This window comes from Rattus norvegicus, chromosome 18, assembly GCF_021556685.1.
Source record: "Rattus norvegicus strain SHRSP/BbbUtx chromosome 18, alternate assembly SHRSP_T2T, whole genome shotgun sequence".
NCBI lineage: Eukaryota > Metazoa > Chordata > Mammalia > Rodentia > Muridae > Rattus > Rattus norvegicus.
Genome location: NC_141551.1, coordinates 77,812,501 through 77,825,758, shown reverse-complemented (window position 1 = coordinate 77,825,758; position 13,258 = coordinate 77,812,501).

Here is a 13,258-nt window from a genome sequence, read left to right as displayed (position 1 = left end):
CCATCCTTCTTCTTTGGCATTTGCAGCCATCGGGGGTGGGGGGGGAGAAATGTTTCTTCTTTCTCACTGAGTACTAGCTCTTCACTAAAGGCAGCGCCCAATTAATCACATTTACTCATCTGAGCTATCACAGCAGACTCTGTTCTGTAACCATGGTGCTCCCAGGGCCCATGCTATCTACAGCTTGTTAAAACCCAGGAAAAAGAGAGAGAAAGGGAGAGATGAAGACAGATAGAGGAGAGGAGAAATGAGACACCCCCAGGCTCAACCCCCTCAGGCTCACTGGAGCAAGGCTTTGAGAGCTGTTTCAGAATCCCTATCAAGCCTCTTCTGTTTAACTGAATCACTCCAGCATCCTGGTCTAACCAGGGCTAACATGTATATTAATGTAGATTGTTTTATCTTTGTGTGCTCAGGATACTTCTGATATCGTTGATATGGTGCACGTCTAGAGAAAAGAAATCTACTTTAATATAAATTTAAGGAAATAGATTTGGAGTGACATTAAGGTAAAGTGGCATAAAACTAAAAACTCTAAGATATTTTGAACTCTAGAGCCTAGAGCTCAGTCAGTCACGTGCTTGCTTGGCATGTTTAAGGTTCTGGGTGTGATACCCAGCACTGTGTGAACCGAGCATGTAATCACAGCACAATGGCATGGAAGGCTCCAGAAGTTCAAGGTCACCCATAGCTATTATCAATTCCAAGGGCATCTGTAGCTACTTGAGACTCTGTTTCAAATAATCTGTATTTTGATATTTATATTTACAGAGCACTGTGCCAACGGATACCTGGTGGGTCATAAATAATGAATAAGAAGACATCAGTGCTATCAGGAGGGATGCAGGGATCCTGAGACAACATAGTTGACTGTTATCAATGCAGGAAAGGCTACACGATTAATGCATGTACCTTTAACAGCAAACAATTAAAACTAACGCAAAACTTCCAAATAGCACCTCTTTTATCCTTGTTACTAGCATCATTCTTGACATTTTGTATAATAAGCTTGTCGAGTCTTCAGAATAACCCCACACCATCCTGGCTACCTAGTGTTATGTCCATTTAATGGAGAAAGCATTTGCTGCAAGTGGGAAGGAGCTACTCAGTGACTGAGTGAGCAGAATCAGGAGAGCTTCTGAGGAATGCTCTGCCCTTAACATTTGCCCTGTCTGGGGCTTGAGGAAAAAATGCCATGGGTAGAGGTGTTGGGGAACTGACAACCCTCAGCTTTGACTGTCCAGTCTTAGCTTCCACCTCCTGACTCCTCCAACCAATAGCTTCTCACCTGACCTGAACCTGCAGGAATAAGGTTCTGAACAATGAGTTGTGGAGTGGAAAGAGGGGATTGAGGGATAAAAGAGACAAAAGCAATATCTGGAACTAGGAGGTACTTCAGACGCTGATGACTTATGGCAAGCCAGTTTGTTAAGAGGCACAGCATTGACTGGGTGGAGATGGTACAAACCTTTAATCCTAGCGTTTGGGAGGCAGAGACAAGCAGATCTCTGAGTTTAAGGGCAATTTGACCTACAGAATGAGTTGCAGGACAGACAGGAGTACAGAGAGAAACCCTGACTTAGAAAAAAGAAAAAGGAGGAAGAAGAGGAGAAGGGGAGGAGGAAGAAGAGGAAGGGGAGGAAGGGAGGAGGAAGAGGGGGAGTAGGAAGTGGGGAAGAGGAGGAGGAGGAGGAGAAGGAGGAACAACAACAACAACAACAGCAGTGATGACGATGACTTATATACTATTTATAGGGGGAAAATGGTCAGGGTGAGGAAGGAGCTAAATCACATGTTGGCAAAGAGAACCCAAGCTACCTTAGACACAGCTGCCCTAGAACTGATAACCATAGCCCAACAGGAAAATGTCAGGTCTCCAGAATTCACAATTTTGGCTTCTTCATGGCTTTGTCTCCAGCTCCAGTCCAACCTTGCTGAGTTCACTCCTAGGCAAGGACACAGAATCACACTTCCCTCCATTTTATCAGGGTCTCTCAGAAAGTCTGGGTCGTCCTGGCTCTCAACATTCACCTGCTTGCTTCTGTAAGAAAAAAAAAGCTCAATTTTCAAGACAGAGGTGTCTTAAATACATTTAGGACCAAGTACAAATGAACAGAAAACTCTGGACCCCTGCTAGCATCTGTGGAGTAGAAAGTTATTGACAGCAAGCTTGCCTGACAGATTTCAGCCTCCCAAAAAGCTTTAAAGTACACGGGATGCAAAACATATGGTTCAATCCACACGTGGTCTTTGTTGAGAAGTTGCAAATGTAAGCATGGGGCAACCTGTGTGTTTCTCCGTCCTCCCCTAGAGGATGAGGAGAGAGGTGCAAGCGTTCAGGGCCCTGTACGCATTTGGGTTCAGTTGCTGCACTTGACGTTTGGTTTGGGTTGGTCCTGACCTTGCAAGATCTTGAAATAAACTGCCTAGTGAAGTGGATATGACCTCACAGACAGTGGAAGGCGAGCAGTGAGCATTGGTTTGGTTTTCTCCAAACGCTGCCAACTGAAAGAAGCTCAATGAGGTTTCTGCGGCAGTTTTCCACTTCAGCGGTCTCCTCAGGCTGGTTGGCAAACCTAACGGTTCCTTCAGCACTGGACAGCAGCTGCCGGATAGTGTGTGTGCAGTCTGCCTGCCTTCAGCCCTGGACAGCAGCTGCCGGATAGTGTGTGCCATCTGCCTACCTTCAGCACTGGACAGCAGCTGCCGGATAATGTGTGTGCGGTCTGCCTGCCTTCAGCACTGGACAGCAGCTGCTGGTTGGTGCCGAGTTCCTGTGTGCTAATTGCCTGCCTAGAAGACTGACTGGTCTGGAGCCGATAAGTCATATTTGGTGTTTGCTACAGGACTGTCCTGCTGCCAAAGAAGACTGAGCTTGTCCCCTAAAGAACACATCCTAATAACTTTTCTCTTCCACTACCTTGGCTGGGCAGTGGGCTGGAGCAGAGGTTGAATTCTTAGTAAAAGTAGGCTGCAAAAGAAATTTAAGCCTACGGTTTTGAGGTTCATTCTGAGCCTCAGAACTTGTAACTATAGAACGGGGCTTCCCACTCTCTGCACCCCTGCCCCTTTACTCCGGGAGTTCCAAGCACTTCTCAGAGACGTTTTGTGGAGGTGGCAACCTGAAAGGGTTTTAAGTGAAGTTCACACAGCAGAAAGGCAGGAATGAATTTTCTTAACCAGACAGACAGCTGGAAAGCCAACTTACTGACACATATTTTATGACTCTAACATACACTTTGTGATTTATCTAGTCCATTGCCTTAACCACTCGGCCACGACTACAAGTGACTTTGTGATTTATCTAGCAGTAAAGTCATGACTGGTTGACCCCACCCAGGCAGTCTGAAGGCTTTTCTTCATTCACTCAACAAAGAGATGTATCCCGAAGACTGTGACTTTCAAAGCATGTTACCTGCACTGCCTCTGGAGAGGAAGCATGTTTTCTAGGGAACCCACATTCTTGGTTGGAAGTTCTTCTTCACCCTGCTCTTCTTAAGGTATGTATATACATCTAAATGTATACATGTGTTTATACACGTGTATATTTGCATGTGTATACATGTCTCTAGGGTCAGGAAGGTAGACTGGAGAAAGAACAGGAAAAATAAATGGTTGGGTTCTTGCCAACTCTGTGATTCTGTACTTTTTAAAAAAAACTTTGTCATTTTTATTAGTTTTTTGAGACTTCCATAAAATGTATTTTAATCATTAGGAAGTATGAGAACCACTGCTCTGAGGCTCTGCATATGGTAGCTTTGTTTTCACTGACTTAATAGATAATATCCACATGTAAGGGAATACATACCGTATTTGTCTTCAGGGATGTGGGTTACTTCATTCAAGGGTGATTCAAGGATTTTGTTTCAGTTTTTCACATGAGTTTCATGGTTACATTTTTAATGGGTGAGCAATATTCAATTGTGTTAATGTACCACGTTTTCTTTTAAAAACCCATTCATCTGTTGAGGGAAATCTAGGTTGTTTCCAATTTCTGGCTATTATGAATAGAGCAGCATTGAATATAGTTGAGCAAGTGACTTTGTGGTAGGATGAAGCAGACTTTGGGTACATGCCCAAGAGTGGTCTGGCTGAATCTTGAGGCAGATTGATTTCCAATTCTCCAAGGAAATGCCATACTGTGTTTTTTCTTTTATAGTGGTTATATAAGTTTGCAGTCCCACCAGCAATGGAGCAGTGTTCCCCTTGCTCCACACCCTCCCCAGCACTTGTTTTATTGATCTTGGCCATGCTGATGGGTGTAGGGTGATCTCAAAGTAGTTTTGACTTGCACTGTACTGATGACTAAGGATGTTAAGCATTTAAATGTTTCTCGGCCATTTGAATTTCGTTTTATAAAAATTCTGTTTAGATTTGTACCCTGTTTTTGATTGGGTTATTTGGTTTCATGGTATTCTGTTTCTTGAGTTCTTTGTATATTTTGGATGTTAGTCCCCTAGTGGATGTGGAGGTGGTAAAAATCTTTTCCTGTTCTGTAGGCTGCCGCTTTGTCTGATTGAAGGTGTCCCTTTGCCTTATAGAAGCTTTTCAGTTTCATGAGGTCCCATTTACTGATCATTGATCTTACCACCCGTGCTACTAGTGTTCTGTTTAGAAAGCCATCTCTTGTGCTTGCTTTATTGATTTTCTTTGTATTTTATCTAGTCTATCGATGTTAGCCCTGAGTTTGATTTATCTTTTGCCATCTACTCTCCTTTCAATTCTAGAAACTCTTTAATTTCTTTCTTGACCCATTTTCATTCAGTTGTTTTGTGTTCAGGAATTTGTAAGCTTTCTGCTGTTGTTGACACCCATCTTTGATCTGTTGTGGTCAGGCAGGATGCAGGATGTTATATTAATTTTCTTGCATCTGTTGAGACTAGCTTTATTTCTGAATATGTGATCAGCATGCATGAGGTGCAGAGAAGAAGGTGTATTCTTTTGTGTTTGGGTGAAATGATCTACAAATACCTGTTAGGTCCTTTTGGTTTCAAATGTCACTTAACTCCAGCATTTCTCTGTTTAATTTTTGTCTGAGTGGCCTGCCCATTGGTGAGCATGGGCTACTGAGGTCTCCCACTATCAGCATGTGAGTGTCAGCATGTGATCTAATATGGAGCAATGTTCCTTGTGTGAACTTTGGTACCCTTGTATTTTGGGTATAGATGTTAAGATCTGAAGTGTCCTCTTGGTGGATTTTTCCTTTAATGGGTATGTAGTGTCCTCCCCTATCTCTTATGATTAGTTTTGGTTTGAAGTCTATTTTGTTGTATATTAAAATGGCTACACTTGCTTGCTTCTGTGTCCATTTGCTTGTAATATATTTTTCCATATTTTTATATTTTTACTCTGAGGTGATGTCTGTCCTTGATGATAAGATGTGTTGCTTGGATGCAGCAAAAGGATGGATCCTGTTTTTTCATCCATTCTGTTAGTCATTGTATTTCTATTGAAGAAGTAAGACCATTGATGTTGAGAGCTATCAACGAACAGTGTCTATTGGTACCTCATATTTTCTCACTGTGGTGTGTGTGTTTCTCCTCTTTTGATTTGATGGTGTGGGATTATGTTTTCTTGGGCGTGCCCAACATTTTTAGGTCAGAGTATTCCTTCGGGTATCTTCTGGTATCAATTTTGTAGATAGATATTGCTTAAATGTTTTTTTTTTAGTTATAAAATGTCTTACTTTATCCATTGATTTTGATTGAAAGTTTTGCTAGATATAGTAGTCTGGGATAGCATCTGTGGTCTCTCAGAATATGATATTCAGGCGCTTTTGGATTTTAGATTTTCCACTGAGAAATCAGGAGTTATTTTCATAGGTCTGCCTTTATATGATACTTGGTCTTTTTCCCTTGTAGCTTTTAATATTTTTCTTTGTTCTGTATATTTAGTGTTTTGATTATTATGTGGTGAGAAAACTTTCTTTTCTGCTCTAATCTATTTGTTGTTTTGTAAGCCTCTTGTACCTGGATAGGCATCTTCTTCTTTAGGTTAAGGAAATTTTCTTCTATGATTTTGTTGAAAATATTTTCTATGACTTTGAGCTGGGCTTCTTCTTCTATTCCTGTTATTCTTAAATTTGGCCTTTTCGGGGCTGGGGATTTAGCTCAGTGGTAGAGCGCTTACCTAGGAAGCGCAAGGCCCTGGGTTCGGTCCCCAGCTCCGAAAAAAGAACCAAAAAAAAAAAATTGGCCTTTTCATGGTGTCCTATACTTTCCTGGTTGTTTGTTCCAGGATATTTCTAATGTAACTTTTTTGACAGATATGTCCACTTCTCTTTTTTCTTCAATGCCTGAGAGTCTCTCTTTTATGTTGATGAAGTTGGATTAGTTGCCTCTGTAGTTCCTGTTTGAATTCCTAAACAAATCAATTCCAGAATTCCTGTAGTTCATTTTCTTTATTGTATTTCTATTTCTACATTCAGATCTTGAACTGTTTCTATTAATTTGTTTCTACTGTTTGTGTTTTCATAGATTTATTAATTTTCTTATTAAGGACCTACATTGTATCCATAAAAGGTATTTAAAGGTCTTCTGTGTGTGTGTTTCATTTATGTTGCAAGATGTAGGACCTGCTTGTGATAGGGTTGTTGGACTCTAGTGGAAACATTGTCTGTTACTGTGTATTTAAGCTGGAATATTTGTATCTGGGTTTGGGAAGATTGTGATTCTAGGTGCTGATATCTGGTCTTTTCTTTGTTGAATGGGTGTGTTGTTCCTTGGTTTCTGTTTCCTGTCTGGTCTCAAGAGAGTGTAGGGGTTGTGTGTTGCTTAGTATGGAATTCTTTTGATATCCTGATAGGTGTGTCCACTGGGGGTTCCAGGTAAAATGTTTCTTGGTTTTGGGAGAGGACACTTATCAATAGGGGTAGGCTTGGGGCAGGTGAGGAGATTTACAGGAGGTAGGAAAGCAAGGTATTCCACTAGGATCTGCCTATACCCCTGGGAAGGGTGTCAGAGAGTGAGGAGAGTCCACAGCAGGTGTCTGCTACAAAGCTGAGGATGAAACTGGGAATTGGATTTGAGGAGAGGAGGAAGATGGATAATCTGAAGCTTGCCTATTTGCTTCTCTGTCTGGCTTGGCTGGAGGGTTCCCAGCCAACAAGGGCCCCTTGTTGGAGAAGGGGCTAAACAGGATGAATTGGGGGGGGAGGTCAGAGGAGCAAATCTGTGTGATCTGCTGTAGATGGGGTCAGAGAGGATTGGAGTCCACAGCAGGTGGTTTGCTACAGAGATGGGGGTGAGGCTGGGGTTGGATTTGAAGAAGAGGAAAGGGTGATGATCCACAGTACCTGCTTCTGTGGCTGAGTCCTCAGCCTCTTTCACCAATATCTTCCATCCTCTCCCTCCGTCCTTCCTCCTCCCCCTCTTCCTCTTCTTTGTTAATCCCTCCCTCCCTCCCTCTCTACTCCCCTCCCTTCCTTCCTCTCTTGTCCCCCTCCTTCTTCATATGAACCAGAAACTAAATAGTACTGCAAGGGATTTGGTCAAACGCCACCTTTGATGGCCTCTCCTGCATCATCTGCACCTGCTTGGATGGTTAGTACACCAGGTGAAATTTTCTCTAGTCCCTCTTGTTGCCTTAAAGCCCACTGGCCTTGTCTGTGAGACCTGAGCATTTTGTCCTTTCCAGCTTCCCATTTGATTTCAGTGGACATTGAAGATGGATCACTGCTCTCGATCAGAAGAAATCCTTTGGAGGAGACTTCATTTTCTTATTAATCTCAGACTGTTACACATCCCATAACCCCCCTTCCACAAACCCCCCTCCCCGTCTCCACAAGGATGTCACCACTCCACCCACTCCACCAACCCCACCAGGCCTCTAAACTTCCTGTGGCCTCCAGTCTCTTGAGGGTTAGGTGCATCTTCTCTGACTGAATTTAGACCCAGCAGTCTTCTGCTGTATATGTGTTGGAGGCCTCATCTCAGCTGGTGTATGCTGCCTGGTTGGTGATCCAGTGTCTGAAAAATCTCAAGGGTCCAGGTTAATTGAGACTGCTGGTCCTCCTATAGGGCTGCTTCCTCCTCCCCAGCTTCCTCCAGTTTTTCCCTAATTCAGTCAGAGGGGTCAGCAGTGTCTGTTCATTGGTTGGGTACACACATCTGCATCTGACTCTTTCAGCTGCTTGTTGGGTCTTTGGGAGGGCAGTCATGATAGATCCCTTTTTGTGAACACCCCATAGCCTCAGTAATGGTGTCAGGTCTTGGGGCCTTCCCTTGAGGTAGATCCCACTTTGGGCCTGTCTCTGGATCTTCTTTTCCTCAGGCTCTTCTCCATTTCCATCCCTGCATTTTTTCAGACAGGAAGAATTATGGGTCAGAGCTTTGACTGTGGAATAGCAACCCCATCCCTCACCTGATGGTCTTTCTGCTGGAAATGGACCCAACAAGTTCCCTCTCCCCACTGTAGGGCATTTCATCTAGGGTCCCCAGCTTTGAGTCCTTAGAGTCTCTCACTTCCCAGGTCTCTGATACATTCTCCCAACCTCCTTCCTCCCAAGGTCACTTGTTTTCATTCTTTCTGGTGGCCCCCAGGGTTTCAGTCCTTTTCCCCTATCCAATACCTCCCCTCCAACCCCACTCCCTTTCCTTCCCTTGTCCTCCCTCCCCCATTGTTGCTTTCTTCTCCCTTTGAAGTGGGACTGAGGCGTCCTCACTTGGACCCTTCAGCTTGTTGACCTTTTTGAGTTCTGTGGAGATTTCAAAGAATGGATTTTCATCCAGATAACAATCTCTTCTGTCATCTGATTCCGCCACTCGAATTCTGGTCAAATCCTGCAGAGCCTCTTCATTCTCCTGCTTAAGCAGTGCAGACTCTTGTGGGTGGTCAGCAAACGTCATTCAAAGTTTGGGGTTTTGGCATTCTGAGAAAATGGTTGATGGATGAGTTTCTATTTCTGTTCCCCTTTCAGGTTTCCTTGATGGGATGCTTCTTAATGCTGTCTGTTTCATTTTGACTGTCACCATTATTCAATCTCTTCTCACTATTCTTCCCCTTCGTTGGCAGGTTGGGAAGGGCTGGTTTTCCACCAGATTTGGGCAGGAGCCAGTCTGGATTGCTTGGCCTGAGATAGGAGTGCAGATAGTCATTTCTGGGTTATGGAGAGAAGGAAGTGTTCAGAACTAGATGCTGGAGTTTAGATAGATACTGTGGCAGGAGGAAATCCAAACTGAAGTAAGCCAGTTGAGAGCCTCAGTGGGGAAATGTCATCACTAGATGGATCATTCCAAAGGCAGGATCAGGCTTTGAAGGCGAAGTAGATGATTTGGATCCCAGAATACAGGTCAATGGGAAATTGAAACACAGATGACCAGAATACAGGAGGGCTTTGGGACACCAAGAAAGACTGTGGGAAGAGGAGGAGAGCATCATGGTGAAAGTTTAGAGAATCTCTTCAGTGAAACTGTAGAAGAAAATTCCCCAAACCTAAAGGAAGAGATGTGTTGTGTAGAAGTTTGGTCTGGTTCTTCCTCCCAGCCCCATGCTCCCAGAAACAAGACTCAGACTCAAAGTTTATTTACAAATACGTAGACCACATAGCTAGGCTCTTCCCTGATCATCACTTGAAATAACCCATTTACTCTAATCTACATTCTGCTACATTTTGTGCTCAGGCACCATGAGTCCTCTTGCGGTCACATCTTCCTGGTGGAATCTCCTACCTGGCATTATCCCAGAATCCTTTCTGCCTACCGGATGCCTATCCACGTATAGGAAGCTTACAGGACAGAACACCCCATGGACAAGACCAGAAAAAGTTCCTGTAATGTATTAAAAGTTCAAAAATAACAGTGGAGTTAATTTTAGGGCCTCACATTCTGCATTACTTTGTGTAGATAACTTCTTTAAATTTTTTTATTACATTTAAAATTACAGTTTAAATAAATCTTTAAAAAAGTGTATTCATATACATAAAATAAATAAATCTTTTTTTTAAAAAAAGGGCTGGAGAGATGGCTCAGTGGTTAAGAGCACTGACTGCTCTTCCAGAGGTCCTGAGTTCAGTTCCCAGCCACCACATGGTGGCTCGCAACCATCTGTAATGGGATCTGATACCCTCTTCTGGTGTGTCTGAAGACAGTGACAGTGTACTTATATATAATAAATAAATCTTTAAAAAAATTACATTTTACTTTCGTGTGTGTATGTGTGCATGCGAGTGCATGCATGCTGTAATGTGTGCGTGTACATGCATGCCACAGTGTGTGTGTATGTGTGTGTGCACGCATGTTGTGCCCGTGCGTGTATGCCATTGTGTGGTTACGAAGATAGAAGAATAGCATTTAAAAGTCGTTTCTTTCCTTTCACCTTATAGACCCTAGAGACTGAACTTGGGTTGTCAACAACTTGCTAACAAGCTTGTTAACATAGAGCCTGTTGCCATGGAATATGGGTGTTTTATTATTTCTGTGTTTCCAAATGCATCTTGATGTAATGAGATGCAGAGGGAACAATTTCAGAGAAATTGGTTCCCAGGTGACAAGACTGAGGCTCAGCATGGGGATACAGTCTTTTCCAGTTCCTGGAGATAAACTTGAGTCTTATCTCGAAGGTGTGGCTTCTTCCTACCCCTCTCCCCTTGTCTCAGTGTCAGCCATGGCCTGGCTGCTGACAGATGTCACTACAGGTGGCACAGCCCAAGCAGACATAGGGCACACACCCTCCAACCCTGAACCTCCTGGTGGCCATGACTGAGTGTGGGTGAGCCAGGCAGGACCCTAACAGCTAAGGGTTCTCCAAATAGAAGTGTACCAGACTGTCAACAAGAGGAGAGACTTATTCCTCTCTGCTGCTTTTCCTGGGGTCAAACATAACATGTCACCATCAATTACTGTAATGGTAGGTAGGGAGGAAGGAGAGAGGGAGTAAATTCTCGGAGATAATTGGACAGATGATGAGGACTTTCATCCCTTTTAAACCCTGGAACTCACATTGGCTTTAAAGGAGGAGAATACCAAAAAGAAGTTGTTTCAAAAGAATGTTGAAGATAAAAATATCACTTATATAACGGGAAGGTCATGTCTGTTCATCTTAATTAGCTGGGAATCAGCCCTGTACTGCAGGGGGCATCTCAACATGTGGGTGAATCCACACTGCGCTGGAAAGAGCTATAGCAACGCCTATCAGTCCTCCGGTATTCATCTCAGGGTGGGGGCGCTTTAGGGCCCTGCTTGCTGGGGTTGCAGATCAAGCTTGTTAAGATAAAGTTGGGCGGGCGCTTGCAGTTACTTGCAAAGACTACTTACTGCACATGCCTGCCCACTTTTCCTGACTCAGAAAACGGTGTTCGTTCCCCCCCCCCCCCCATCCATTTCTTTCAGATACTAGTCAAAGCCTGTGCATGCTGTCCTTGGTACTCTAGGCCTTCTCACGTGTTCTCCGAAGCTTTACCCTCTACCCTCTTCTGCCCTGCAGCTGCTGGCCAAGCTCTATGGCGGAGCCCAGCAGGCTTTCTTAGATCCCAACTTAAAAGGTGTGGTTTTCTTTCTTCCTCTTTTTCAGGCAACTGCCACAGTTTAGAGCCTGAGTGCCGTGCTGTTGTGCTGTTTTTCCCTCAAATTTTGAGGTGTCTTGCTTTCTGCCTCTGTGTCACCTTTTTGAGGTACCTGGCGATTTTTCGGGTGACATGTAAGTACAGCCTTCAGCAGTCTTTACAGGACATTCGAAAAACTGCAGATCTGTAGAAATACGATTTGTGTGTTTCCGTGTGCGTTTTTCACATATTCTAGGCAAGACCGGCTGCTTCAGGAAAGCTATGCAAGTTTCCTCTAAGCTTCCCGAATTTCATTCCTAAAGGAGGGATCCTCGTAATGATTGATTGATTAATTAATTAATTTAATATAGGCAAATGTCAAGGTTGCTCTGACGTCATCCCGAGCTGATGAGTGGTGTGAGAGACTATGGAATTCTGTGGTTGGATCGTGGCACATTCACATAGAACAGGTACTACTGAATAGAGGACAGAATTTTAGCCAAATCAAGGTTAAATGCTTCATGAACAAGAAGTAAGCCGTAAGTGGGTGGTGGTTGGGAGGCCGAGGCAGGGAGATCTCTGAATTTGAAGTCAGCCTTGTCCATAAAGTGACAGCCAGAGCAACCTGTTTCGACAAACCAAAAAAAAGAAAGAAAAGCCTTTGTGACCCTAATTGACTTCTTACTGTGGTAAAAAGTCACTGTAGGGAGGATAGTTGTATGTAGTGGCAGATCCTTCATGGGACCCAAAATGAACTTTTCGTTTGGGAGTTGCCCTATGAGTGGCGCAAGGCCTGCTGGGAATAGGCGTGACTAATTTCTGCCCCACCCTCCTACCCACCCAATCAGCTCAAAGACCCTCTGAGAATGAAGGTAGAGAATTTCAAGAGAGTAGGGGCAGGTATACAAACATACAGCAAGACAGCAAGAAAGCAAACCATTAAAGGGAACCTAGAGAGCGGTGTCAGTGTTCTGAGATCAGGAGGAAGAAATAGGTTCATCTCTGGGGTTTCGTGCCCTCGTGCCCTTGTGCCTTTCTGGAGTGTAATTCTCCATTGTGTGTCCAGAATACTCGAGTTATATCAAATTACAGTGTCCGAGTTGAGCATAGTTTTAGGGGAATGTACTCAGAGCTCAAGATTCACAAAGTTCTCACAGATACAATCTAGCAGGAAAGAAATTCAACGAGAAATTAAAAAGCAAACAGAAACTACGAAAGGGGCACACAAATACAACTATGGAGAAATGACAGGAACATGTTGGACTCCAAAGTGTTCAGACATTGAAATATTCAGAATATAAAGTTATCACACTAAAAGTACTTGAAGAAATAACCAGGGTAGTTGGAAACATAGATAATGAAAAACGAAGTATTAAAAAAACCTAGTCCTGGTATATTTGACAAAAAAACTCCAAAAACCTATTAGAATTCAAGAGCAGTGGGAAAATGCATGGTACATGGCCTGAGAACCACCGGGGAAGTGCCGCAGAGGAGAGATGGGAGGTAAGACCATGTGACCAAGAGACAGGAGAGAGATGGAAGTAAGACCACGTGACCAAGAGACTGAGGAGAGATGGGAGGTAAGACCATGTGACTAAGAGACAGAGGAGAACGTCATATACCCTTTAGAAATCCAGGAGCACAGAGCAGGAATTCAGAAACTCAACATCTAAAGAGATAAAGCCCAAGAATTTTCTAAAACACATGAAAAAATGTTACTCCTCACCTCTAGAAACTTGGGGAAGGATGTGTGTGAAAAATAAAAACATCCCAAACACT